Source organism: Rhinolophus sinicus, chromosome 18 (genome assembly GCF_057876585.1).
Source record: "Rhinolophus sinicus isolate RSI-liver-muscle chromosome 18, RSI-T2T, whole genome shotgun sequence".
Classification (NCBI taxonomy): domain Eukaryota; kingdom Metazoa; phylum Chordata; class Mammalia; order Chiroptera; family Rhinolophidae; genus Rhinolophus; species Rhinolophus sinicus.
The window spans coordinates 75,362,190-75,390,151 of NC_142518.1; the positions used below are offsets into that span (position 1 = coordinate 75,362,190).

At 41.0% G+C, this 27,962-nt stretch overlaps 1 protein-coding gene and 1 non-coding gene across 15 annotated transcripts in view; both read left to right on the forward strand.

Moving 5' to 3' along the window:
* TMEM164 (transmembrane protein 164) overlaps positions 1-27,962 on the forward strand; it is a 201,627-nt gene that overhangs the window by 36,859 nt on the left and 136,806 nt on the right. The window lies entirely within an intron of this gene.
* On the forward strand, positions 5,163-5,236 carry TRNAM-CAU (transfer RNA methionine (anticodon CAU)). The gene has a single exon. It is a non-coding gene; the product is annotated as a tRNA-Met (tRNA).

Here is a 27,962-nt window from a genome sequence, read left to right on the forward strand (position 1 = left end):
TGGTAATGTGAATTATAGCCTTCAGATTTCTTGGTTGTTAAGTATTGATTTTAATGTATTGAGTTTGCTCCAAGTACTTTACCCATGTTGTAGGCTACAACCTCCTTTTAGTGAAATGACTAGATATGTTCCTTTTATAAAATACTTAGGGGAATGGAACCAGAGTCATGGTTTCCCTTGATCTAGGTCCCTGAAGACCTCAGAGCTGCAGCAACTCTCTTAGTTCAGTTAGTATTCAGGCTCCCAGCAGCTTTCCCCTATTTTATTTTAAGGAGTTGTGTATAATCACTTTTCATGATGACAGAATACAGGGTAATGTGATTAAAAAAAAAAAAAAGACCTGAATGAACTCTTCTCTTGCTTCCTTCTGCTGGCCTTTGCCTTCTCTTGTTTCACTGAACCTCCTTCCCCCTGTGCTCACCCACCCTCTGAGGTTGCCTCCTGCTTGCGCTCAAGTCCTGAGGCTTAGTGGCAACTAACCATGTGGCCTCTGAGGCTAGAGGACACACCTGAAACTGATATTTGGGTCCTAACTTTCAGCTTGATTTAAAGAGATGCCGCTGTTAAATATCATCAGTTTTCCTGGATACATATAGTGGTACATCGGTTTTCAAACGTAATCTGTTCCGGAAGACCGTTCGAGTTCTGAAACGTTCAAAAACCGAGGCACGGTTTCCCCCATAGAAAATAATGCAAAATGGATTAATCTGTTCCAGACCTTTAAAATCAACCCCTAAAACTGCAAATTTAGCATGAATCTTACTATCTAATGATATCATAGATCCATATAATTTACTGCATTCATAAACCAAAATGTTTGTCAAAGGAGACATTAGAAAACCGAGGTACCACTGTATTGTGAAGTTTGACTCTGATCCTTTCGATAAAACCCCTAGGCGAGCAATGGATTAAATGGCAAATCTTTCCCTGAAACAGTTCCATTTAATAGTATTACAGTAGCCCGCCCCCTTTATCCACGGTTTTACTTTCTGTGGTTTCAGTTCACTGTGGTCAACCTTGGTCTGAAAATATTAAATGGAAAATTCCAGAAATAAACATTTCATGAGTTTTAAATCGCACACCGTTCTGAGTAGTGTGATGAGATCTTGTGCCCTACGACTCAGTCCTGTTCAGGACTTGAGTCATCTTTGTCCAGCATATCCACAGTACCCACTCAGTCACTCAGTAGCTGTCTGGGTTATCAGATGAGTGTCATGGCACCACAGTGCTTGTGTTCAAGTAACCCTTCTAGTAGCCCCACACTACGTCACAGTGTCTACGTCATTCACCTCACTTCATCTCATCACGTAGGCATTGTATCATCTCATATCATAAGAAGGGTGAGTACTGTACATGATATTTTGAGAGAGAGAGAGAGAGAGAGAGAGAGAGAGAGAGAGAGACCACATTCACATAACTTTTATTAAAGTATATTGTTCTAATTGTTCTATTTTATTATTAATTGTTATTGTTAATCTCTTTCTTTGCCTACTTTATAAAGTAAACTTTATCATAGGTATGTGTATATAGGAAAAAATAACATAGTACATATAGGGTTTGGTCCTATTCGAGTTTTCAGTCATCAATGAGGATTCTTGGAATGTATTCTCCATGGGTAAGGAATGGGGGACTGCTGTACTTTGTGTATGTGTAATAAACAAGGACAGCTCCCATCCCCTGATCCCTGCTAGCCATACAGCCGGAATGGGAAAGGAGATTTTTTTGTTTGTTTGTTTCTTCAGTTTTTGATTTTACTTAAAGTGAATTCTCACATCAGACACACTTCTGTTTGTACAGAAGTCCCAAAAATATTTGTTGCAAATTGATGTAATAAACCAATTTGGTTGGCCATAGTTATTAGAATCTATTTTGGTGGGTATCATTGAGCTCCAGTAGTTAGAGGTTTCCTCCCCACAACCTGTACATTACAGTAAAAGCAATTCAGATTAAATTCTGCCACACAAACATTTATTAATAATCAGGCACAGAACAGCCATACAGCCTGATCTGTATGCCCAGAGACAATCTGTCTCTTATAATTTCTACCCACTGTCTTGTGTGAAAGGTTCACTGGAAGTAATGTGACAATATTCTAGTGGTAGGATTCAGCTTGCTTTCTAATCAAAGGGCACATCTCAATCCGCCATTAAGTGTCTGAACATAAAATTTGTTGGGACTCCTGAGCTGAAGGTGTCATTCTCAAGGGGTGAAGGACTCTGGGCCAACTAGCGTCTTATGCATGCGAGGGTGGGGGTCCATGAATAAAATTGCTAACTGATCCATGCATCTTGAAGTTCCCAAATGAAATATCATTTATAGTATCCATTGTTCTAATTAAAGTTAACAAACCATTTGAGTGTGGCTTTTTCCATTTTGTAAAAAAAAAATGAGGTATATTTTACCTACAGTAAAATTCACCTTTTTTTTAGGATACAGTTGCGAGTTTTGACAAGTGTATACACCATAATCAAGATAGAGAATGCTTTTAATCACCCCTCAGAAATTGCCCCACAACTGGCTTGTGGGCTTTTAAAAAGAAACCCGACAGCTTTATTGAGATATAATTCATACCATACAATTCACCCATTTAAAGTATACAATTCATTGGTTTTTGGTATATTACATTATTAATTTTAAAAATTGTGGTAAAATATATATAACATAAAATTTGCCACGTTAATTATTTTATTTTTTCACTTTAACCATTTTAAGTGTACAATTCAGTGGCACTAATTATATTCACAGTGTTGTGTAACCATCACCGCTATTTATTTCCAAAACTTTTTCATCACCCCATTAGGGTACCCTCGGTACCCATTAAATATTAAGCAACAAATCCCCATTTCCCCTTCTCCCACACCCTGGTAACCACTGTTTTTCTGTCTCTATGAATGTGCCTATCTGAGTGCCTCATATAAGCGGAATTATAACAATGTTTGTTCTTTTGTGTCTGGCTTATTTCACTTAGCACAATGTTTTTAAGTTCCATCCATATTGTAGCATGTATCAATACTTCATTCTTTTTATGACTGAATAATATTCCACTGTATGGATAGACCACATTTTCCTTATCCATTCACCTGTCCATGGACAGTTGGGTTGTTTCCCTTTGACTATTGTGAATAATGCTGCTATGAACATTGGCTTACAAGTAAAGTATCTGTTTAAGTCACTGTTTTCAGTTCTTTTGGGTATATACTTAGGAGTAGAATTGCTGGGTCATGTGGTAATTCTATGTTTAGCTTTTTGAGGAGCTGCAAAACTGTTCCACAATAGCTGAGTCATTGTATATTCCCACCAGTAATATAAGAGGGTACCAATTTCTCCACATTTTCTTCAGTACTTATTTTCCATTTTTAAAATTGTAGCCATCCTAGTAGGCGTGAAATGGTATCTCATTGTGGTTTTGTTTTGCGTTTCCCTGATGGCTAGTAATGTGCATATCTTCTTTGGAGAAATGTCTGTTCATGTTCTTTGCCCATTTGTTAAAACCTAGATTGTTTGTCTTTTTGTTGTTGGGTCCTTGACTGTGGGCTTTGGTTAGAGATTTCAGTTGCTAACTAATCACCCGTGGAGTGTGTATTCTCAGTTAGGGTCCTTCAGATGTTAAGAGTAGTGTGCTGGTAAACGTTTAAAGCGCTGATGTATAACATTTATCATTTTCCATGCTGCATTTTATGCTACCAATCTATCCTCACTAAAGTAACAAAAGAGTTGGAAAAGGATGCACACAATTAACTCTTGCCAGTCAGTGCTTTGGGCTTCTTCCAGCATACCACTGAATGTTAACTAACTGCCCTACAGTGTAGAATAAAACTAATGCACACACAAATATCACAACGTCTATGCTGAAAGTAAGTTGGAGACATTATAACTAACAGTAAATGAAAATGATTTTCAATTATAGCACTTTAGCTTCCCCATTGAAAGTAAGAATAGCTACCCTTGGTTGAACACTTCATATGCTAGACATGTTCTAAGTGTTTCATACATATTTATTATCAGTAAACAGAGGAGGAAGCAAAACAAGTTAGTAGGAGGCTGAGACTTGATCCTGGACTCCAGAGCCCCTGTGTTTGACCTCTATACCACACTGCCTTCTGTCCCATTTGTAGGATTTACTTCCTGAGTGCCAACTACTCTAAACAGAGTAAATGACTTTCTTCTATCCCCAGAGACCCTTTTTTGTTAATTTCTTCCCTTCTGCCTTTCTAAAACTCATACAAATTGGAAGTGAAAATTAAAGCTGTGGTGGTACCACCTATTGATGAACTATAGGGGGTTCAAAATATCCTTTTCTTGATTGGAAGAACAAAACATGTTTTGTAAGAAAACTTTAAGCAAATCAGAAATGGCAAAAATAGAAAGTGAAAATACCCCATAATACCATCCACCAGAGATAATCCTTATTAACAGCTAGTATTTATTCTTTCAGTTCTTGTTTTTTACACATTTTTAAAAAATGGGATGATTCCTTATAATCTGAACCTTTTTTCATTTGACAGTGTAATTGGATGCCAGTGCATATAGCACTACTTCATTCCTTTTTAACAGCTACATAATATTCCTCGTGTGCAGGAAGTGTAAGGGGTTTTGAAGGGCTATTTTGAGGAAGAGATGATAGGTGGCACGTGGGACATAAAGGTTGATAAGCATTATTGGGTACCAAAATGGAGAACCATTCTGTCTGCTCCCCCCTTCAGAGCTAACATAACTTACTTACCTGGAATGATAAGATAAAAACCAGTTATTGTTGTTAAGAGTTATAAGAAAACTCTTAAACTAAGCTACTTAGGGATAATTGCGAGAAAAGACTACCTGTCAATTTCTTTCACATTTCTTTAGGGCTTTACAAACTCTGTTTGGAGTCTCTTTCTTCAACTCCTGTAAGCCCTGCTCTGAGTTTGAGAAACATTATTTTCAAGGGAGCCCAACCTTTTATTTTCTCTTCATCTATTACTCACTTTGTGAGCTGGCCACCCCCAGGTTCTTAATGGTTTGTAGTATTTCTTTGTTTCCTCCTCTGTCAAGGCACTTGTCACTAGCAAACCTCCTATTAACTGTATTAGGTGTGGCATTTATTGTTGTTGCAACTCGGAATTGATAGGCAAAAGGAAGGTTATCTAGGGGAAGGTTTAGTCAAGGAGTATTACAAGTGGGGTGGCTGGTTGGCTCAGTTGGTTAGAGCATGGTGCTCATAACACCAACGTCACGGGTTCGATTCCCACATGAGCCAGTGAGGTGCGCCCTCCACAGCTAGATTCAAAACAATGACTTGACTTGGAGCTGATAAGTCATGGAAAATCGCACCGTTCCCCAATATTCCCCAATAAAAATTAAAAAAACAAAAAAGTATTACAAGTGTGACAGCCATTATTATGTGGCTGTCAAAACAGCATGCTTTACTCTCCTGCATGTATCACTCCAGGGAATAAAATAATCCAAGAATGATAAGCTCCAAATTGCCATCTGTCAGTTTGCAATGCTGCTTGCCTTGTTTTACTAGTTGATATTGAACACTGACCTCACATGGCACCTGGAGACACTTAGAAGATAAAATGATCATAGGGTGTAAAGCAAACTGACTGACTGCCTGCCGAGAGATGGGCTAAAGGCCAGTGCTGTCAGTTTATCAGGATTTGTCTATCTCCTGCTCTCTTCTTTCCTCTTTACCTCAGGGAGTTGGCACTATGGTGTGTTCCCTTGTAATACAACATATTTGCACTTTTACCAGATTAAATAAGTCAGTTTAGTAGGGGTGGAGGGCTAAGAGGTTTGGGTTGTGGTCAAATGCTATTTTTTATCTTAATTAAGAAGGTAAGAATATGGGTGTTTGAAGCTCATGAATGGACGTATCATTCTCTTTCAAGTTACATGTTAAGCCTCAGACTTATACATACACCGTGTATTTCACTGTGTCTTCTGGTCCACATCTCCTTCGAAGGCAAACTGCTCCATACCAGCTGTGCTGGGAGGCAGCGGACATGAACTATGCCAGAGACCCTGCCTCCCTGGCGTAGGTTGATTGGACAAAAAGTGGCCACCTGTCCTCAAAACAGCCCATCTATATCACATAGCCATCAATGTGGGCTTGACAAGATGAGCTGTGTCATTTGTATTCCTCTCCTAGGAAATTAGAATTGGGAAGCTGAGACACTAAGGCCATTTGCAGCAGGGACAAGAACCAAAAGATGACGGGGAGAGGAGCATTCACGTCAAGCCATGTCCAAGGTGGTGTTATGAGGAGACAGAACCATGAGTGTAAACAGAGGAAGCTAGTTAAGAGAGGAATAGAGGTGCCCTGAGAGTCAGATGAGCTATTCCCCACACCCACCTTGAACCTCAAACTACCTTCCATTTCTCCTGAGGCTGAACTTTATCCTGCACTAGGATTCTCATGGGATACCTGTTTTCTTACCACAAACCTCCCTTTTCTTGAGCCAACTTGAGTAGGACTCTGTTTTCTTTCAATAAAAACTGATGAACACTTGCTGTCTTTTTTTTTTTTTTTTTTTATAATTGCCAAAAAAGGATAAATGTTGCTGAGGATGTAGAGAAGTTGGAACTTTGGTATATTGTTGATGGGAATGCAAAATGGTATACTTGCTGTGTAAAACAGTGTGGAGATTCCTCAAAATAGTAAAAATAGAACTACCATATGATCCAGCAATCCCAGTTTTGGGTATTTATCCAAAAGAACTGAAATTAGGGTCTCAAAGAGATATTAGCACCCCAAAGTTCATTGCAGCATTATTCATAATAGCCAAGATGTAGAAACAACCTAAATGTCCATCAGTGGATGGATGGATAAAGAAAACATATACATGCAATGGAATATTATTCAGCCTTAAAAAGGAGGAAATCCTGTCATAAGCTATGATGTACATGAACCTTGATGATATGCTAAGTGAAATAAGCCAGTCAGAGAGGACAAATACTGCATGATTCAATTGATATGAGGTATTTATATAGCCAAACTCAGAAAGCAGAACGGCAGTTACTAAGGGCTGGGAGGGAGGGCTTACCAGGGGCTGGCAAATTGCTAATCAATGGCCATAAAGTTTCAATTATACAAGATGAATTAGTTCTAGATATCTGCTGTAAAACATGTGCCTATAGTTAACAATACTGTATTGTACACTTAAAATTTTGTTAAGAGTGTAGATCTCATGTTAAATGTTCTCATGACAATAAAATGAATTGTCAGACCAGATCTAGCCCCTACCTTTACAATTTTAGACTTTTGGGCTGAATTGACAACAGTTGGTCAACATTTAGGGTTAACAGTAAGTGCTAAAGACTGTTTGGTGTTAGGAACAGTGGAAAAACACAGATACCTGATCATTTCTCTCAAGCTCAGTGCTGATGTTATGGACTTTAAATCTGTGTTCCTGGGAAACAGTGAGAATGAAAAGAGGCAGAGATCTTGACTGTTCATTTATCACCTCATAGCTCTCAACCAACAGGGGGCTGCCTTTATCCTATTTAATCTCTCAGTAGAATATTTGCCTTTCATTTATTCCTCTTTCCAGCCAACTCGATTATTTATGTATACAGGAAAGCATTACTGTGAATAACAGAAGACTGCCTCACCTTTGCCTCTCTTGCCTGTCACAGTAGCACTGAGTTCCAGAAATGGAAACCAACTAGCAGGAGTGGTAAGGAGGCTGAAAAAAGTTGGGGCAGGGCCAAGCAAATTAACATTGTTTCTTTTCCCATGTTTATACCTTCCTTCTAAATGGTCCCTATTGAGTTCCTTTACTGGTGTCATTAGGAGATTGGAAAGGCAATGCCTTCTGCCTAATTAAAGTAAAAATATGGAATTTTTAAAAACTGAAATACAGTGGTACCTCAGTTTTCTAACGTAATCCATTCCGGAAGACTGTTCAAGTTCTGAAACGTTCGAAAGCAGCCAACGGCTAGGTCTCAGGATCTTGCACTCAGCGAAGCCACGTGACATGTTTGACTTCTGAGACGTGTTCAAAAACCAAAGCATTTACTTCCAGGTTTATGGCGTACGTAAACTGAAATGTTCGTCAACTGAGACGTTCGAAAACCGAGGTACTACTGTATAGTTGGGGGAAAATTGACTAGGATACTGTGTTTTTCTCATTTATTTTACCCTCTGCCAGTGTCACGTATCAGAGCCACCCAGCTTTCTGACTGGCAACTATTATTCTCAGTTCAGGACTTGGGACTCACCTCGCTGAAATATCTACAAAGTTTCTCAAAGTTTGATTCTTGAGCCACTTGCAGCAGTCACCTTGATTGCTTATTAAAACTGCTGATTCCTGGGCCCTAGCTCAGACCTATTGAGTCCACATATGGGGAAGGGGAATTGACCTTGGAATATGAATTTTAACCCACCACTCTCTGGGTGATATTTATGCACACTCAACTTTGAGAATGACTACTCTGTAAAATGACTTGACGGGATTTGGAGGGTAGTTCTGGGAAATTACCAACACTTTCATTTCCCTCACTATTAGTAGACCAAGTGAGTGGGTGGGGAAAGTGGGGCATTCGAGGTGTCAGAGGGTGTTTTTCTGAGTACAAACAGATAGGGGTTCTCTATTGAAAAATGAAGGAAAATGGAGATGCCACCATGGGAAATTAGATGGCACTTGGCATTTATGTATTTTTTGAATTACTTATTGCCTGGGTAATTGAGAGTTGTTGGGGCAGGGACACAAGAAGATTGTGTGTTAGTTATAGACTTGGTTTGCATTCATGTTCCCTTCTAAAGAGACCACCCTTTTCTCCATTTCTGCATTCTCTTTATTTAGAGTGAAAATAAGCAGTCATCTCCAATGTATTTGGGCTTTTGAGGTAATTTAAATATTTAAATGGGCACTACATGATGCCACTCAATGGTGGTACTTTCATATAACCCTACTAATCAAAATGAGGATGTTGTGTTTATTTTAAGACAGTGGTTATAGTGTTCAGTCTATTTTTCAAACACTGGCTCTATGGAATAAAGCAAGGTCCTGTGTTTCATTGCTTGCCAGGCATTCCCTAACAACTGTTGAATGGTTTTTTTTTTACCCCCGAATGTTTCTTTGGAAGTCTGTTTAAAATTCAGATTGCATTTTCCCATGGACACAATATTCTTGGGGACCAGGTTCCCAGATCAGCTGGCAAAGCCCAGGAGTATTTAATCTGAAGTTGAGTGAAACTAGAGTCCCCCAGCCCCTAGCACGATTCCTAACAGTGTATTTAAGGGGGAAAAGGGGGATTTTAGACCTGTGAACTTAGGCATGCATCCCACCTTTACTCTCTGATCAGAATCATAGGGATTTATTGTTGGAGGGAATAATTCAAACTCCTGCACATGGCTTCCTAGGGCTTGCTTAGTGATCTCACTTCTGCTCAGCTCTCCAGCATCATCTCTTACCACGTTTCCCTGGGTACTCTACATTATCCAGGCTAAAGGAGCGACTCTGAGTTCCCTGAACGTGTCTTTATAACCTCTGGGCCACTGAAGCCTTCACTCATGCATGCTCTTCCCTCTGCCTGAAACCTCCCCCCGCCTACTGACCAATTGCTGGCTCTGTTACAAGCTTTCAAAACTGATCACTTTTTATTATAGTGTGATTTGCATGTTTTATGTCATTTCTCTTCCTTCCTGCCAGACTGCATACTGCACAAAAGCAAGGACCATGTCTCTGTGTTACTCACTGTGGTATCCCCAGCACTTCACATAGTGTCCAGTGGGTAGTAGCTTCTTAATAACTATATAGCAAGTGAATGAATGATCTGTTCCAGGGGTTCTCAACTTTTTTATAGCTGCTAGACACATGATGGATGGTCTTTGCATGCTCAGACTAGGCTGAGGGTTGTATCTATAGGGAGATAATTTAGGGGTTATACACAATTCCCAAGCACTGTTATCTATAACTCAATTTTGCTCTTCAACTCAAAAAAGTATATAGGAATGCAAGTGAGAAAGAGTGGATTGTCAGAGGGATAATGTACAAATGAATATACTTGTATATGTAGATAATTTGTAAACTTCTGTACTTTATCATTCATAATAAATCACTTGCCTCACCTCTCTCACCTGATGAGACATACCCCTGGGCTGCTAAACCGTGATGAAAAGCATGAATCTGGTCCAACCCTCTTTTACAGATGTGGGCGCCAACATTTACAGAGGGAAAGTTTTCTTGTCCAAGTCCATACTTTAGTTAGCAGCTGTTCTGGGATTAGATTCTAGGCTTCTGACTTGCAGGCCATTGTATTTTCTTCCAGAGGTATACATTTAATAATAAAGTCTGCATGCATTGAAACAGCTTATCTTTCTGTGGATATTTGAGGCAATCTCAAATCACTTGATCCGGGTCACTACTGGTGATGGATTGGGGGAAACAGGAGAGTGAATTAATGCAGAAAGTGCACAGTGTAATTTAGGTTTGGGTCATTAATGCTGGGCCTGGAGGAGAGCAAAGGAAGTACAGCTTACCCAAGGCACTGCTTACAGAATTGAAACATAACAGATGGCTTTTCATTATTCTAGGATTCCACCTCTGTAGAGAGTGTAGAACATGACTGAATGCTCAGTGGGTATTTTTTGATTATGCAATTTGCTGAAATCACTCTGCTGGTATGATTTTTTTTTTATATACCATTGAGCACTTCATTGGTAAGCATGTGGTTTGATAAGTGATGTTGTTGTTATTATTATTTTATGTAGTTCCTAAAGAGCTAGGAGGAGCCTTAGGCCATTTGGTTTTGGGACCCTGCCTCAGCTATTAAAAACTGCATGTTATCTTAAATACCTGTTGCTTAATGTTATTTGCACTTCTTGTTTTGACTCCTGTGGGTCTCTTCTGCTCAGAGTAGAATCTGCCATAGGACTGAATTACGGACATAACGTATGGGGTCACCTAAGTAAAGTTCAAAGGCATTTAGGAGAAAGATTTGTAAGGCCCTGGAGGGGAAGGGAAAGTAGTGCTTTTGCAGGTGTAAGTCTGTGACGCAGATTTGGAGCTTGTGGAAGGAATGTGGCTGGCTGGAGAGGATGGCATAGCTCATTTTCCCACCTGCATTCCAGTAGAACACACTCCAGGAGGCCCACTTCAGGCTGGTGATTTCTCCCTGTGGTGAAGGAAACAACTGGCAGGGGGCTAATTAAAAAGATCATAAGCCTAAAAGCCAACCTCAAAGCCTTAGGAGAGCCAAACGTCCTTCGACCAGGCCACCCAAAGTTCTCAGAGATGGGTGGGCCAATATCGTACTGAATAATAAAGGAAAACACCATTGTGGGGACAGCGTCCCAGAGATCAGTTTCCAGGCTCTCGGCCTCACATGGAGAGGTGATGGCTCGGGGAGTATATGGCCGTCAGGTGTGGCTAATTGACCATCAGCTGTTACCAGTTTGCCAGTTAGCCCCTGATATAGCTGCCAAGGCTGCGCTGATTGAAGAGTCGGGAGTCCAGTCGAGAGTCCAGTCGAGAGTCCAGTCGAGAGTCAGTTGGTTGGTTGGCAGGCAGAGAAACAGACAGCAGGTTGCAGGTCGTGTGACTCCAGCCACCAGTGAGACTATAGTGGTATGACTCACCTACCTATGGATCCGTGGGTGTTCCTTTTTGGCCACACCATGTCCTGTGTTCTTATATGGGGAGCGGGACCACAGACCCCGCAGGCTGCCCCGCATGACAACCATTCATTGAGTTCCTTTAAGAAAAGATTGTGGAACGGAGGAAAAATGGCAGCGTGAGGTGAGCCTCTGTAAAGCTCCCCTGGAATTTACAATGAATCGAACAACAAAAACTCCACAAAGGACTCCCTGCACAGCAGACAGGCAAGACGAAGAGGCCCACTACCGAAATCACCTACAGGTGGGAGATTCGCGCGAGCGGGGGAGGCGGGAAGGGAGAAGGTCGGAGACGGAGATGCCCGGGCACAGGACGCAGGCCTAGCTCAGTGCTCCAAGCTTGCTGCTTCCCGGAACTACTGCAGCTGCGGGAAAGGGAAGAACTCGGACTGCTAGGGCTCCGCTTATGGCCCACAGGGCTGAGGGGGCAGCATATAACACGGCTGAACCCAAACCTCACGGCAGAGACCTCAGAGAAAAGACTGAGGGAAGAAGGCTGAAAACGGTGGTTTAAGCCCTCACTGCCGAGCAGAGAACAGAAGCCTTAGGCACTGAGACTAGCCGCCCCCTCCAGACCCTCCCAGAGCTCGCCCCGCCCCCACCTGCCTGGTGCTAGAAGCAGAACAGTAGCCATGTCAGATCAAAAGAACAGAATATTTGCTGTTCTGAGAACTGTGGAGCACAGACACAAATGCACAGCCCAACTAGTTCCGGCAAAGGGGAGGGAGCTGTGGAAGCAGGACCGGCTGTGGTGGTGGTTGCCGCCATTGCTCTGGGCCACCTCTCACAACTCACCCCGCCCGTGGCCCCACCTATCTGGGAGGATCCCTGCAGGAGTAAACAGAACTGCTGAAACACACGGGCTCTGAATCTGGAGCTGGTAGAGCTTTGGAACATCAAAAGCTCTCTGCATACCCACCGGGACACTGCGCCCTGTGACCTAGACGAACTATTAACAGAGGAGAAGCCCGTCTCCCAGGGAATCCCCCCATTGTGTGAGAAGCTGGAATAGTGCAGAGAAAATGTAGCACTACCGTGTGGGAGAAGAAAATTAAGCTGCAGTTGGAGAAAAAATAAAACATTCTACCAACAAGTACTGGAAAACAAAAGAAAGAGCGCTTCCTATCAACCTGTTGAAGAAGCCACTCCTGTAGATGTTTACGAAGAGAAATAGTAAACCAGTAATTGCCATGAATAACCAAGGCAACAAGATAGCTCAGAAAGAAAGTGAAAAATCTCCAGAGAAGGCACTGAAAGATACAGAAATATGTGACTTAAATGACAGAGACTTCAAGATTGCAGTTCTGAAAAAACTCAACGAGATGCAAGAAAACACAGATAGGCAGTTAAATGAACTCAGAAACTCAATCAAAGAACAGCATGAGCATTTTACGAAAGAGATTGAAATTTTAAAAAAGAACCAAACAGAATTTCTGGAGATTAAGAACTCAATAGAAGAAATTAAGAATGAAATAACCAGCTTAGGTAGTAGAGTTGACCAGATGGAGGAAAGAATCAGTGACATCGAAGATAGAAACATGGAAATGATGCAGATAGAAGAAGAAAGAGACTTGACACGTAAAAGAAATGAAAGAACTCTACAAGAACTTTCTGACTCCATCAGAAAGAGCAATATAAGAATAATTGGCAGACCAGAAGGAGAAGAAAGAGAGAAGGGAACAGAGAATATATTCAAACAAATTGTTGATGAGAACTTCCCAAACTTGTGGACAGAACTGGACCGTCGAATCCAAGAAGCAAATAGAACACCTAATTACCTCAATCCTAACAGGTTTTCTCCAAGGCACATTGTATTGAAGCTGTCTAAAATCAACGACAAAGAAAGAATCCTCAAGGCAGCCAGGGAAAACAAGACGGTAACTTATAAAGGAAAGCCCATTAGATTATCATCAGATTTTTCAGCAGAAACTCTACAAGCCAGGAGGGAGTGGAACCAAATATTCAAACTGTTGAAAGAGAGAAATCATGAGCCAAGAATAATATATCCAGCAAAGATATCCTTTAGATATGAAAGAGGAATAAAGACCTTTCCAGACATACAGAAGCTGAGGGAATTTTCTAATACACGACCTGCAATACAAGAAATTCTAAATGAGGCTATTCGACTACCATCAAGAGGGACAATTTGTGGTAACCAAAACTCAAAAAGGGGGAGAGTAAAGGCCTGAACCGGAATACGGGAATGGAGAAAGTAAGCGTGCTGAAGAAAATGGAATAACCTAATATCAAACTTTCTTTTACATAAACTTAAGGGTAGCCACTCAAAAAAAATCCAGAACTGAAATATATACTGTAATAAAAGAAGAAACAGAGGGAAACATCATAGAATACCACCACACAGAAATAATAGACAACAACAAAAAGGCAAAGAAACAATGGAGACACAGCCTTACCAGAAAACTAAAGATAGAATGAAAGAAAATCCTCACATATCAATAATCACCCTAAATGTAAATGGACTGAACTCACCAATAAAAAGGGACATAGTAGCAGATTGGATCAAAAAACTAATCCCAACCATATGCTGTCTCCAAGAGACACATCTCAGCTACAAGGACAAGCATAGACTCCAAGTGAAAGGGTGGAAATTGACACTCCAAGCAAATGGTACCCAGAGAAAATCAGGTGTAGCCATAATGATATCGGACAAAACAGACTTCAAGGTGAAAAAGATACCAAGAGACAAAGATGGACATTTCATAATGGTGAAGGGGACTGTACAACAAGAAGACATAACAGTCATCAATATTTATGCCCCCAATCAGGGAGCACCGAAATATACCAAGCAACTGCTAACAGAACTAAAGGGAGAAATTAACCAAAACACAGTCATACTTGGGGACTTAAATACATCATTGACAGCTATGGATAGATCATCCCAACAGAAAATAAACAACGAAATAGCAACCCTAAATGACACATTAGATGAAATGTACATAATTGACATTTATAGAGCACTTCATCCTAAAACATCAGACTATACATTCTTTTCTAGTGTACACGGAACATTCTCAAGGCTAGAACATATACTGGGACATAAAATCAGTCTCAGCAAATTTAAGAAGTTTGAAATCATACCAAGCATATTCTCTGATCACAAGGCTTTGAAATTAGATATCAACTGCAAAAAGAAAGCGGGAAAATCACAAATATATGGAGATTAAACAACATACTTTTAAAGAAAGACTGGGTCAAAGAAGAAGTTAGAGGAGAGATCAAAAGATACATAGAAACAAATGACAATGAAAATACATCTTACCAAAATTTTTGGGATGCAGCGAAAGCAGTTTTAAGAGGGAAATTTATCTCATTAGAGGCCTATCTCAAGAAACAAGAAAACTCCCAAATAAATAACCTCATGTTACACCTTAAAGAACTAGAAAAAGAAGAACAAGTTAAACCCAAGGTCAGCAGAAGAAAGGCAATAACAAAAATTAGAGCAGAACTAAATGAAATAGAGAACAAAAAGACAATAGAAAAAATTAATGTGACAAAGAGCTGGTTCTTTGAAAAGATTAACTAAATTGACAAACCCTTGGCTAGACTCACTAAGATAAAAAGAGACAAGACACTAATTAACAAAATCAGAAACGAAAAAGGGGAAATTATCACGGACACCACAGAAATACAAAGGATCACCCATGAATACTATGAAGGAGTATATGCCACCAAATTCAATAACCTAGAAGAAATGGACAAGTTCTTAGAAACATATAGCCTTCCAAGGCTGAACCATGAAGAACTGGAAAATCTAAACAGACCGATCACCAGTAACGAAATTGAATCAGTCACCCAAAACCTTCCCAAAAGCAAAAGTCTGGGACCAGATGGCTTCACTAGTGAATTCTACCAAACCTTCAAAGAAGATCTCATACCAATCCTACTCAAACTCTTCCAAGAAATTGAAGAAGAGACAGTACTCCCTAACTCATTTATGAGGCCAACATTACCCTGATACCAAAACCTGGTAAGGACAACACAAAAAAAGAAAACTACAGACCAATATCTCTGATGAATACGGATGCAAAAATCCTAAATAAAATTCTAGCAAATCGAATACAACAATGCATTAAAAAGATTATTCATCACGACCAAGTGGGGTTCATCCCCGGGGCAGAAGGGTGGTTCAACGTCCGCAAATCCATCAATGTGATACATCACATAAACAAAACAAAGGACAAAAATCATATGATTATATCAATTGATGCAGAAAAAGCATTTGACAAGATACAATATTTATGATTAAAACACCTAATAAAATAGGTATAGAAGGAACATACCTTAACATAATAAAGGCCATATATGACAAGCCCTCTGCTAATCTCATAATTAATGGTGAAAAACTGAAGCCCTTTGCTCTACGTTCAGGAACACGACAGGGCTGTCCCCTATCACCTCTGCTTTTCAACATAGTATTGGAAGTCCTTGCCAGAGCAATCAGGCAAGAGAAAGAAATAAAAGGCATCTAAATTGGGAATGAAGAAGTTAAATTATCACTCTTTGCAGATGACATGATTCTATATATAGAAAACCCTAAAGACTCCACTAAAAAGCTATTAGAAACAATCAACAAATACAGTAAAGTTGGTGGCTACAAAATCAACGTACAGAAGTCCATTGCTTGCCTGTATACTAACAATGAAATCTCAGAAAAGTACAAAAAACAGTTCCTTTTGCAATTGCAGCAAAAATAATAAAATTCCTAGGAATAAAGTTAACGAAGGATGTGAAAGACCTATATACTGAAAATTATAAGACATTTTTGAAAGAAATTGAAGAAGACACAAAGAAATGGAAAGACACTCCGTGCTCATGGATTGGAAAAATGAACATAGTTAAAATGGCCATATTACCCAAAGCAATATACAGATTCAATGCAATCCCCATCAAAATCTCAATGGCATATTTTAAAGAAATAGAACAAAAAATCATCAGATTTGTTTGGAACCACAAAAGACCCCGAATAGCCAATGCAATCTTAAGAAAAAAGAACAATACTGGAAGTATCACACTCCCTGACTTTAGCTTGTACTACAGGGCGAAAATAATCCAAACAGCATGGTATTTGCAGAAAAACAGACACATAGACCAATGGAATAGAATTGAGAACCCAGAAATAATACCACATAAATATGGACAGATAATTTTTGACAAAGAAGCTAAAAACATACAATGGAGCAAAGACAGCCTCTTCAATAAATGGTGCTGGGAGAATTGGATAGCCACGTGCAAAAGAATGAAACTGGACTGCTATCTGTCACCATGTACCAAAGTTAATTCAAAATGGATCAAAGACCTAAGCATAAGACCTGACACAATAAGCTGCATAGAAGAAAACATAGGTACTAAACTTATGGACGTTGGGTTCAAAGAGCATTTTATGAACTTGACTCCAAAGGCAATGGAAGTAAAAGCTGAAATAAATGAATGGGACTATATGAAACTTAAAAGCTTCTGCACAGCAAAAGAAACCATCGACAAAATAAAGAGGCCACCAACTGATTGGGAGAAGATTTTTGCAAACAGTGTCTCCGATAAGGTGCTAGTATCCGGAATATACAAGGAACTCATGCAACTCAACAACAAAAAAACAACCCAATTGAAAAATTGGCAGAGGAGTTGAAGAGACATTTCTCCAAAGAGGACATTCAAATTGCAAATAGACATATGAAAAAATGCTCAACATCCCTAATCATCAGAGAAATGCAAATGAAAACCACAATGAGACATCCCGTCACCCCAGTCAGAATGGCTATCATCAACAAGACAAATAGTAACAAGTGTTGGAGAGGCTGTGGAGAAAAAGGAACCCTCATACACTGTTGGTGGGAATGCAGACTGGTGCAGCCGTTATGGAAGGCAGTGTGGGGGTTCCTCAAAAAATTACGAATAGAATTGCCATATGACCCAGCAATCCCTCTCCTGGGTATCTTCCCAAAAAATCTGAAAACATTTATCCATAAGGACACGTGTGCTCCAATGTTCATTGCAGCTTTTTTACGGTGGCCAAGACATGATAACAACCAAAATGTCCTTCGATAGATGAATGGATAAAGAAGTTGTGGTATATATACACAATGGAATACTATTCGGCAGTAAGAAAAGATGATATAGGAACATTTGTGACAGCATGGATGGATCTTGAGAGTGTAATGCTGAGTGAAATAAGTCTGACAGAAAAAGCAGAGAACCATGTGATTTCACTGATGTGTGGTATATAAACCCAAAAGAAGAAAAGAACAAGACAAACAAATGAGAAACAAAAACTCATAGACACAGACAATAGTTGAATGGTTACCAGAGGGTTAGGGGGGTGGGGGGGTGGGAGATGAGGGTAAGGGAGCCAAATATATGGTGATGGAAGGAAAACTGACTCTGGGTGGTGAACACACAATGGGATTTACAGATGATGTAATACAGAATTGTACAGCTGAAATCCATGTAATTTTACTAACAATTGTCACCCCAATAAATTAAAAAAAAAAAAAAAAAGATTATTGTAATGCAGGGTCTCTGGTCCCACACCCCACACCAGAACGCAGGATATGGTGAGGCCAAAAAGCAACACCAATGGAACCACAGATAAGGGAGTCATACCACTGTGAGGGACGACCTTGACCTAACTCTCATCTCCCACGGAGGACTCAGCAAGCGTTTCCTCCTGGGACTACAAGTCCTGCATCCGGGCTGCCTCAGCAAGCACTTCCCAGCCCACAAGGCCGCAACGACCTTCGCTTTCTCCGGCCTGTGCTGGTTGGAGTACCATCCATGTTTTCCCACCCCTCCATGGGGGTCCAGCTCTCCGGCATATGGTCCTCACAGGCTTCCTGAGACTGGGTGTTCACATGCACAAACTGCTCCACCGCCCTTCGGAGAGCTTTGGCCGGTACCATACTCTGCTTGCTGAACTGAGCTTTCATAAGTATAAACTGCTCCATTACCCCCTTGGGGATTCTGGCCGCCGCCGAACACTGCTCGCTGTGCCCTGTGTAATGCAGGGTCTTTGTTCCAGCTCCCCGCACCAGAACGCAGGATATTGTGAGGCCAAAAAGGAACTCCCCCGGAGCCATAGATAGGGGAGTCATACCACTATAGTCTCGCTGGCGGCTGGGTTGGAGACACAGGAAACAGGAGTTACATGATGCGCAATCCCCCGTTCGCTTGTCTGCTAACCAACCAACCTGCGTAGCCACGGCAGTTCTATCAGTGTCCAATGGCTAACTGGTAACAGCTGATGGCCAACTAATCACAGCTGATGGCCATCTACTACCCAAGCCAGCACCTTTCCCCATGAGGCTGAGAGCCAGGAAACTGCTCTCTGGGACTCTGTCCCCACAATAATACATGTTGTTATAGTCCCTCAAACTATCTATGGTTGGCTCCATCGCAGTTTTGTTTGTATGCCCCTTCTTTAATGTCCCTGTCAATAAACTTTTGGCTGTCTGTCTAGACTGAGGGAAATAGAATAAGCCCAGATGGGCTGTTCTTGAAGTCCTGTGTTTCCTTCCCTCTCTCCCTTGTGACTACCAAGGCACCAAATCCTGGACCATTTGCATCTGCCTCAATTTCTCCTCATCACATATGGCAAAATCATTTTGATTCTAGATACAGTGCAAAGCTTCCTGGAGTGAAGTGAATATGTAAAGTGCTGTAATTTGAAGCAGTTTTCAGAAAAGAACCCCTCTGGTAATGAAAGGCCCATTTTCCTCTTTTATTTTCTTTTTTCCCCCATTTATGCCTCATCACATTTTGTCCAATTTCAGCTCATCACAGGCTGAATTTTTCTTTTGATGTCTGCCTTCCAGAATAGCCCCTGCCTGAAAAAAAAGGACAAAAGGCCAACTCCATGGCCTTCAGTTTGCAGCATCCCCAGCCCTTTCATCCATCCATCTCAGTGCTTCCCAGGTTGGGAACAGAGCTCAAGCTCCAGGGTCAGAGCACATACGGAGGGAGAGTGCTTTTTAAAAATCCAAGCACATGCCGATTTCATGCATGTTATTCTTTTTTTTTCTTCTTCTTCTTTACTGTACAGTCAGGTGGAAGTGGGAAGTGAGAGAGGACTTGGAGGAAAAAAAATTGGTCTTTAACTTCAGCAACAACAAACGCTCCCATTTTTAACCCCCAGAAATTTGATTGGGAAGAAACCATGTATTTAAGGGTTTAATTTGCTCGTTCAGGGTTGCCTTCCATCTTTAGGGCATCTGTGTCAGAGTGCCCAGTTTAGAAGATGGAACCAGGAATTTGATGTACTGACACCCAGGCGCTCTCTCTGCCTTCTTTTGTTCTCTAGTTTCCTCTCTGTTTTTCAGTGCCAGACTTCTCTACTTTTCCTCTTCTGCCTCCTTTGGTTTCAAATCACAGAGACCTGTTATCTCTTTGTGCTCCCAGCTTGTTGTCTTGGTTACAGACTTCTTTGGCCTGCCTTTTTTTGAGGGGAATTGTCATGCAGGAGACCCTGCTCGCTGCACCATGTATCGTGTGGGGAAGCCTGCGGGGTCTCTGTTCCTGGTCCCCACATAAGAACGCAGGATATGGTGAGGCCAAAAAGGAACACCCACGGAGCCATAAGTAGGGGAGTCATATCACTATATTCTCGCTGGCGGCATCCGCCTCTCTGCAACCCACTCTTGCTCGCTCAGCCACCATCTTCTTGCCAGCCCCCATTTGCTGCTAGTGTAGCCACGGCAGTTATAGTAGTGGCCCATGGCTCACTGGTTACAGCTGACGGCCATCCAATCACAGTTGATGGCCATTTACTACCTGAGCCAGCACCTTTCCACGTGAGGCCGAGAGCCTGGAAACTGCTTTCTGGGGCTCTGTCCTCACAGGAATATACTGCTGAAAGAAGAGTTTCAAAAATAGGGACCAAGCACTCTTTCTCTACAATGCTGGGGTATTCAGCAGTGGGTAAAAGTGTGGGTTTTGAACCTGGCTATATATTGACATCACCTGGAACATTCTAAAATAGTATGGCCCAGGCCACAGGCCTGACAAGTTGAGTCAGGATCTTGAGGGGTGGGCCCCAGGAATTAGTATTTTACTTTAAATAAACTACCTAGGTGATTCTAACGTGCATTCAGCATTTAAAACCATTGAGTTTTAGCAGCTGAGCCAAGCAGCTGGATTTTGGACTGTTTGAGACAGGTGATGGGAGATATGGTCAACTTTTCTGTACCTCTTTCCTGCCTGGAAGATGGGACCAGTAAAGCCTGAGGAGTTAAAGAGGCCCACTGTCACCGCCCTGTCATTGCTGTCACAGAAAAGAGAGGCACCTTCCCTTCAAAAAAAAAAAAAAATCCAGTTATCCAGCTGGCTTGATATCTGGGCTATAATAGTGGTTTGAGGCAGTTTCAGGGATTAAAATAAATCTTTCCAGTTGCTTGAAGAAAGAGCTTATCTGTGGGGAGGAATAGTAGTTTCACTTTCTTTTGCCCAATACCATTTGGACAGAGCTTTCTGGGTTTTTGAACCTTTTCCAACTCCTAGCTGATCCCATTCTCATACTCCAGGTGGTTAGCAAAGTCAGGCACCATATTTTTATTCTTTGCGAAATTGCCTTTTTATCGTGTCGTTTTCTATCATAAACGCAACATACGTTTATGATCTAAACCTGAAACATTACAAGTATATGACACATAGCAAATAAAAGTCCCCTAGAAGTTGCTCTCCCAGAGATAACCACTGTAAGCATGTTTTGCCTTCAGATTTTATGTTCGATTGGTTATTTAAAAACTAAAACAATTAGAGAGGAATAAAATAGCATGTATGAGTCCCTCCAACATGATTCCTACTTCACTGTCTTTTTCCCCAGAAACAAATCACCGCTATGAGTTTCTTGGAAATCTTGAGAGATACTCTATCCATAAACAAGGCTCAAATATTTCAAGGTGCTTTTGGTTAGGTAACCAAGTCTTTCCATATACCATAGAGACATCTGTTTGTTTCATTTATTCATTCAGTAAGTCTCTGATGAGCATCTTGTATATTCTAGGCACTGTGTTACCTTCTGGATCTTCAACAAGAACCAGCACACAGCTACTGCCCTCCAAGAGCTTACAGTCTAGCAGGGAAGATTGACATTTAACAGAAGCACAACTACTAGAAAATGAGAAATGTGATGAGTGTTCTGAAGGAAAAAAAAACAGAGTTTACATGCCATCACTTCCAAAGATAGTGGTTGATAGAGTCCCCTTCCCAAGTTTTCTAATACAAAGGTGTGGATGGGAGATTGGAAGCAAAAACATAACCCTCAACCTCTATTCTTGCCAGCGGTATTCTTCTTTTCCACCAGAATTTTCATCTGACAAAATGGCCTGCTGAGAGTGAGAGTAACCTACCAGCCAGCTTTATCACTGGTTGACAGAGTGCTAGCAGTACTCTACATCAGAAGACCTTTATCAGACAGACTGAGCTTCTCGCAGACAGGAAACAGGTCCTGTATCTCTGTGTGCCCAGAACTCCAGCGAGGACAAACTGATGCAGGCACTGGGTGATAGGTACTTTTATTACATTCTTATTTTATGTCTTAGCAGAACTGCAAGTGGTAGGTATTCTTAATTCCTATTTTTTGAAGATGAGAAAGCTGAGGCTTAAAGAGGCCTTAAAAAGAAAGAGAAAAAAAAAGCTCCCTTCTTTGAAAATACTCCTATTTCCTCCCATCCCCCTCCCCAAATTCTTGACCATAGTCACATAGCTTCTGGGTGGCAGAGAGCTACAAACATTTGCTGACCCACATGGCTGTGCCCCTGACACAGTTGGTCCCTTTCCTGCAGGGAACTGGATAATATTCATCTCTCCCATTGGTTGGCCTAGGTTCTGTTCCTTAAGAGCTGTCTGGAATAGTTTTAAGACAACCAGGTCATCCTGTTCTAAATATTTTTCTGGGATTGAGGTCAAGGCCGCAGCTTGATCCTCTTGTAAATGGGTCATAGGAAGAGGACCCATGTGGCTCTGTGAAAGGTGAAGCCTCTTTGTACTCACTGCCCTTCTTCCCTTCTCTTCCCACTTGTATCCTAGGCTGGGCTCTGGCACATGTTTTCTGGGAAACTTATGTGTCTGACACTGTGTTAGGCCCTACAGGGAGTGGAGGCAGAGGAGACTCCTCAAAAGTCCAAGTATCGTATGGGGGAGATAAAAGGCAGTATTGGCTGCATACACGATCTCTGGGATCAGTTCTGGGTTCAAGTCCCGACTTGCACTTACGTATTACTTGTGTGATCTTAGGCCAATTACTTAACCTTTCCTTAGTTTGGTTTCCTCCTGTGTAAACAGGGAAGGGGTGAGGTGGGGAAATAGTACCTACCTCATAGGATTGCTGTAAGGAATATATGAAATAATATGTGAAATATGTGATGTCAGGCACATAGTAATGTACTCAATAAAGAATAGTTGCTGCTATTAGTACTACTACTACTACTACTACTACTGTTATTATTACTAACAACAGTAGGAGACTAATGGAGTAATAAGTGCATAGTACCACTGAGTACAAATGGAATTCAGAAAAGGAATGATCGATTTGGCTGGTTTATCCAGGAAATCTCTAGAGGAGGTGGAAGAAGTGGAATGAAATATTCCAGGTAGAGCAAATATGAAAGTGGGAGACTGAACTGAACTGGAGTGGAGACGAAAAGAAGTAACAAACTCAACATCTGGTATGCTCGGTCTCTGCTATGTGCTCACCCATCCTCACAGCCAATATCTCCAGTCCTTTATGACTCCCCATTTTGGAGGGTCCTGTATTAGTACTTACAGTTTAGAGGTAGTAGTCGGAGGTGGGTAGAGGGCTTGTTGGATGGCTGCCCTGGCTGAACTTTAGAGGGTATCTGCCTTGGTGGAGTTGACATGAGTCCTAATTCTACAACTTGGCTTATGGGTTCAAAGCCTGATTTTTATCACCTTATCCAGGGGTGTTGGTTTCACACTCTCCAACCTCACAGAAGACTTCTTGATAAACCATAAAGCAGATGAATGGATTGATGATGGGAGAAAAACCTATATAGAGACATAACAATTGTGTCTATCAGCCAGGTCATACCCTTCCTGATAGCAAGGTTCCCGAAGCCAAATTAAATAGGGGCTTCTTTGATAACCTAAAATCAGAACCTAATGGAGTTCAAGGGTCTCATGAGAGTGACCATGTAGATATATTACACCTCTGTATAGACCAGAATGTGAATCCTTTCCTCTCCACTGCTGGAACAACCTCAGTGAAAATTTTTTCTCTTGGATGCTCCTGGTTTCTAATTCCATACAAACACTGTGTGAGTGCTGTGACCATGTTATTCTCCTGAGTTTCTTTCTGATCTTGATAAGATTTGGGAAATACTCACTTCTCAACAGCAATATAGTTATTCTTTCTCTCAGTGCTCTTTTGGGCTTTGTTCCCAAATGCTACTGATGTTTCCAAGCAGGGCTGCCACGAACGGCTGTGTACTGCACAACCCTAGGAAAGCGTGCCATTCACATAGACTAAAATTGAATGGCGCCACTAGGGTTGTGCAGTGTACAACCTACACAGCTATACTCGGCAGCCCTGGCATAATGTAATGTCAGTGCTTTGTTTATCAAGGATGGGGTTTGGGGAGAGGTAGAGAGTAGCAGTTTGGAATCATTCTCAGGGACTTTGTAAGGGGCTAAAGCAGTGAGCTGCTGCTGTGACCAGGAAAGGAAGGGAGAAGTGCAGCTGTGCGGCTTTGAAAAGAGTATCCTCTGGCTGTGGCAACCATCATATGGGGGGACTACTTTCATTTTTTCAGTAAATAATTTTTTGAGGGTCTACTATGTGAGGGTTGAAGAACAGGGAAGGGTTTGCCATGGAGGGAGCATTTGAACTGAGCCTTGTGAGAGCAACAGGATATAAAAATGTAAAGGTGAGTTGTGAGGAGAGAGTTCCAGGGAAAAGAAATAGCGAGAGGAAAGACAAAGATGGGAAACTGGATGGGGTATATGGGTAATTATAAATAATTCGTTTTGGTTTGATAGAAAGGCAGGTGAAAAAGAGTAGTAAGCAGTAATGCTGGCTGAAGGCATCAAATGATGATGGGTGAGGAGAGGGACTTGGATGGCAAATTAAGGAGTTTGGACTTTATTCAACAAGCAATAAGGAGCCATTTGACGTTTTAAAAAATAGTTTATTGAGATATAATTCACTTATTGTACAATTCACCCCTGTAAAGTGTTCAATCAGTGGTTTTTAATATATTCACAGGTATGTGCAGCTCTCACCATAGTCAATTTAGAACATTTTCATCATGTCAAAAAGAAGCTCCATACCATTTAGTTATCACTCCCCCATCTCCCCTTTCCCTATCTTCCTAGCTCTAAGCAATGAATAATCTACTTTCTAGCTCTATAGATTTGCCTATAGAGATGAAGTCATATAATATAAGGTCTATTTTGACTGGCTTCTTTTACTAAGTGTAATGTTTTTAACACTGACCCATGTTATAGCATGTATCATTACTTCATTCATTTTTTGTGGCCAAATGATATTCCACTATATGGATACACCACATTTTGTTTATCAATTCATCCATTGATGAGTATTTGGGTTGTTTCCACCTTCTGGCTATTACAAATAATGCTGCTACATATAAGTTTTTATGTGGACATTTCTCTTGGAGATGCACACACACACACAACACGCAGACACAGACACACACGGAATTGCTGGGTCATATGATAACTCTATGTTGAACTTTTTGAGGAACTGCCATATTGTTTTCCAATGTCACAGCATCATTTTACATCCCTACCAGCAGTCTATGAGTTTTCCAATTTCTCTGTATCATCACGAACACTTTTGTCTTTTAGTTTCACCTTGCTTGTGGGTGTGAAGTGGTACTTCATTGTGGATTTGATTTGCATTTCCCTAACGACCAATGATGTTGAGCATCTTTTCATGTGCCTATTGGCCATTTGTATGTTTTCTTTAGAGAAATGTCTATTCAGATCCTTAGCCCACTTTTTAATTGGGTTATTTGTCTTTTTATTGTTGATTTTTTAAAAAAGATTTTATTGGGGGAGGGGAACAGGACTTTATTGGGGAACAGTGTGTACTTCCAGGCCTTTTTTCTAAGTCAAGTTCTTTTCCTTTCAATCTTAGTTGTGGAGAGTGCCGTTCAGCTTCAAGTTGTTGTCCTTTCAGTCTTAGTTGTGGAGGGCGCAGCTCAGCTCCAGGTCCAGTTTCTAGTTGCATGGGGCACAGCCCACCATCGCTTGTGGGACCGAACCAGCAACCTTGTGACTGAGAAGATGCACTCCAACCAACCGAGCCATCCCGGAGCTCAGCAACAGCTCAACTCAAGGTGCCGTGTTCAATCCTAGTTGCAGGGGGCGCTGCCCACCATCCCTTGCGGGACTCGAGGAATTGAACTGGCAACCTTGTGGTTGAGAGCCTGTGCTCCAACCAACTGAGCCATCTGGGAGGCAGCTCAGCTCAAGGTGCTGTGGTGCTGTGTTCAATCTTAGTTGCAGGGGGCAGAGCCCACCATCCCTTGCGGGACTCGAGGAGTTGAACCAGCAACCCTGTGGTTGAGAGCCCACTGGCCCATGTGGGAATCGAACCGGCAGCCTTCGGAGTTAGGAGCATGGAGCTCTAACCGCCTGAGCCACCCGGCGGGCCCTATTGTTGAATTTTAAGAACAATTTATGTATTCTGGATACTAGATCCTTATCAAAGATAGGATTTGCAAAAATTTTCTCCGATTCTTTGAGTTGTCTTTTTTACTTTCTTGATAGTGTCGTTCGAAGCACAAAAGATTTTAATTTCTGTGAAGTCCAGTTTACCTATTTTTTCTTTTGTTGCTTGTTCCTTTGATGTCACATCTAAGAATCCATTGCTAAATCTGGGGTCATGAAAATTTACCATTATGTTTGCTTTTAAGAGTTTTATGCTTTTTGCTTTTACATTTAGGTCTTTGATTTTGAGTTAATTTTTATATAGGGTTGTGAGGTACAGGTCCAAACTTCATTCTTAGGTACGTGGAAATTGAGTTGTCCCAGCACCTTTTGTTAAAGAGACTATTTCCCCATTGAATGGTCTTGGCACTCTTGTTGAAAATCAGTTGTGAGCCTTATTTTTGGACGTTCAATTCTATTCCATTAGCTTGTATGTCTGTCATGATACCAGTACCATCTTGTCTTTATTACTGTTGCTTTGTGGTAAGTTTTGAAATCAGGTAATGTGGGTCCTCCTACTTGTTCTTCTTTTCAAGATTGTTTTGGGGTGCCTTACAGTTCCATATGAATTTTAGGATTAGCTTGTCACTTTCTACAAAGAAGTCAGCTGAGATTCTGATAGGGATTGTGATGCATCTGTCATCCAAAATTTTTAAGGAGGAGCATAACATGGTCAGGACTCTATTTTAAGAATAGGAACCTGACAATACTGTATGAACTAGCGTGAAGAAGGGGAGATGCTGGAGACCTGGAGATTAGATAGGAAACTGTCATAGTAGTTTAAGAAGATGATAAGTATTGAACTAGGAAAAGATAACAAAGATGGATTTGAGATACATTGAAAAGGTAAAAGTTTCTAGATGACAGGGCTTGGGGACTGGCTACAGGACTTGGGCTGAGAAAGAGAGGTGTCATTAAAGATAGCTTGGAGGTTTGAAGATAGGCTAATGATTGGATAACAGTTCTTGTTCAACTTACAGAAGAGTTGTGAAGCTATAACAAATAATTTCCATATACCCTCCACTCAGCTTTCCCTAACGTTAACATCTTCCATAACCATGGTGAAATTACTAAAACTGAGAAATGAGCATTAGTGCTGTGAACTAAACTATATCGAGATTTCACCAGTTTTTCCACAAATGTCTTTTTTCTGTTCCGGGATCCAATCTAGGGTCCCATATTGCATTTAGTTGTCATGTCTTCTAGTTTTTTCCATCCATGACAGTTCCTCAGTCTCTGTCTTTCATTACCTTGACAATTTTTGAAAGGAACTTGTCAGTTACTTTATAAAATGTTTCTCATTTGGACTTATCTGATGTTTTCTCCTGATTAGATTTTGGCAACTTGGGCAACAATACCACAGAAGAGATTTTGTACCCTTCTTGGTACATCATATCAGGGGGTACATGATGGTATGCTTTCTTACTGGTGATGTTAACCTTGGTCACTTGGTTCAGGTGGTGTCTGCCAGATTTCTCCACTGTAAAATTACTACGAGGTGTGATCAAACAATACAGTGAATATTTAAATTAAAAGAAAATATTGCAGTAAAAGACACATTGCCCTTAATCCTCCTCAAAATACTCCCCCTCACTTCGAACACACTTACCCCATCATTCTTGCCAGTTTCTGAAGCAGTTCTGGACGTCTTCTTCCATGA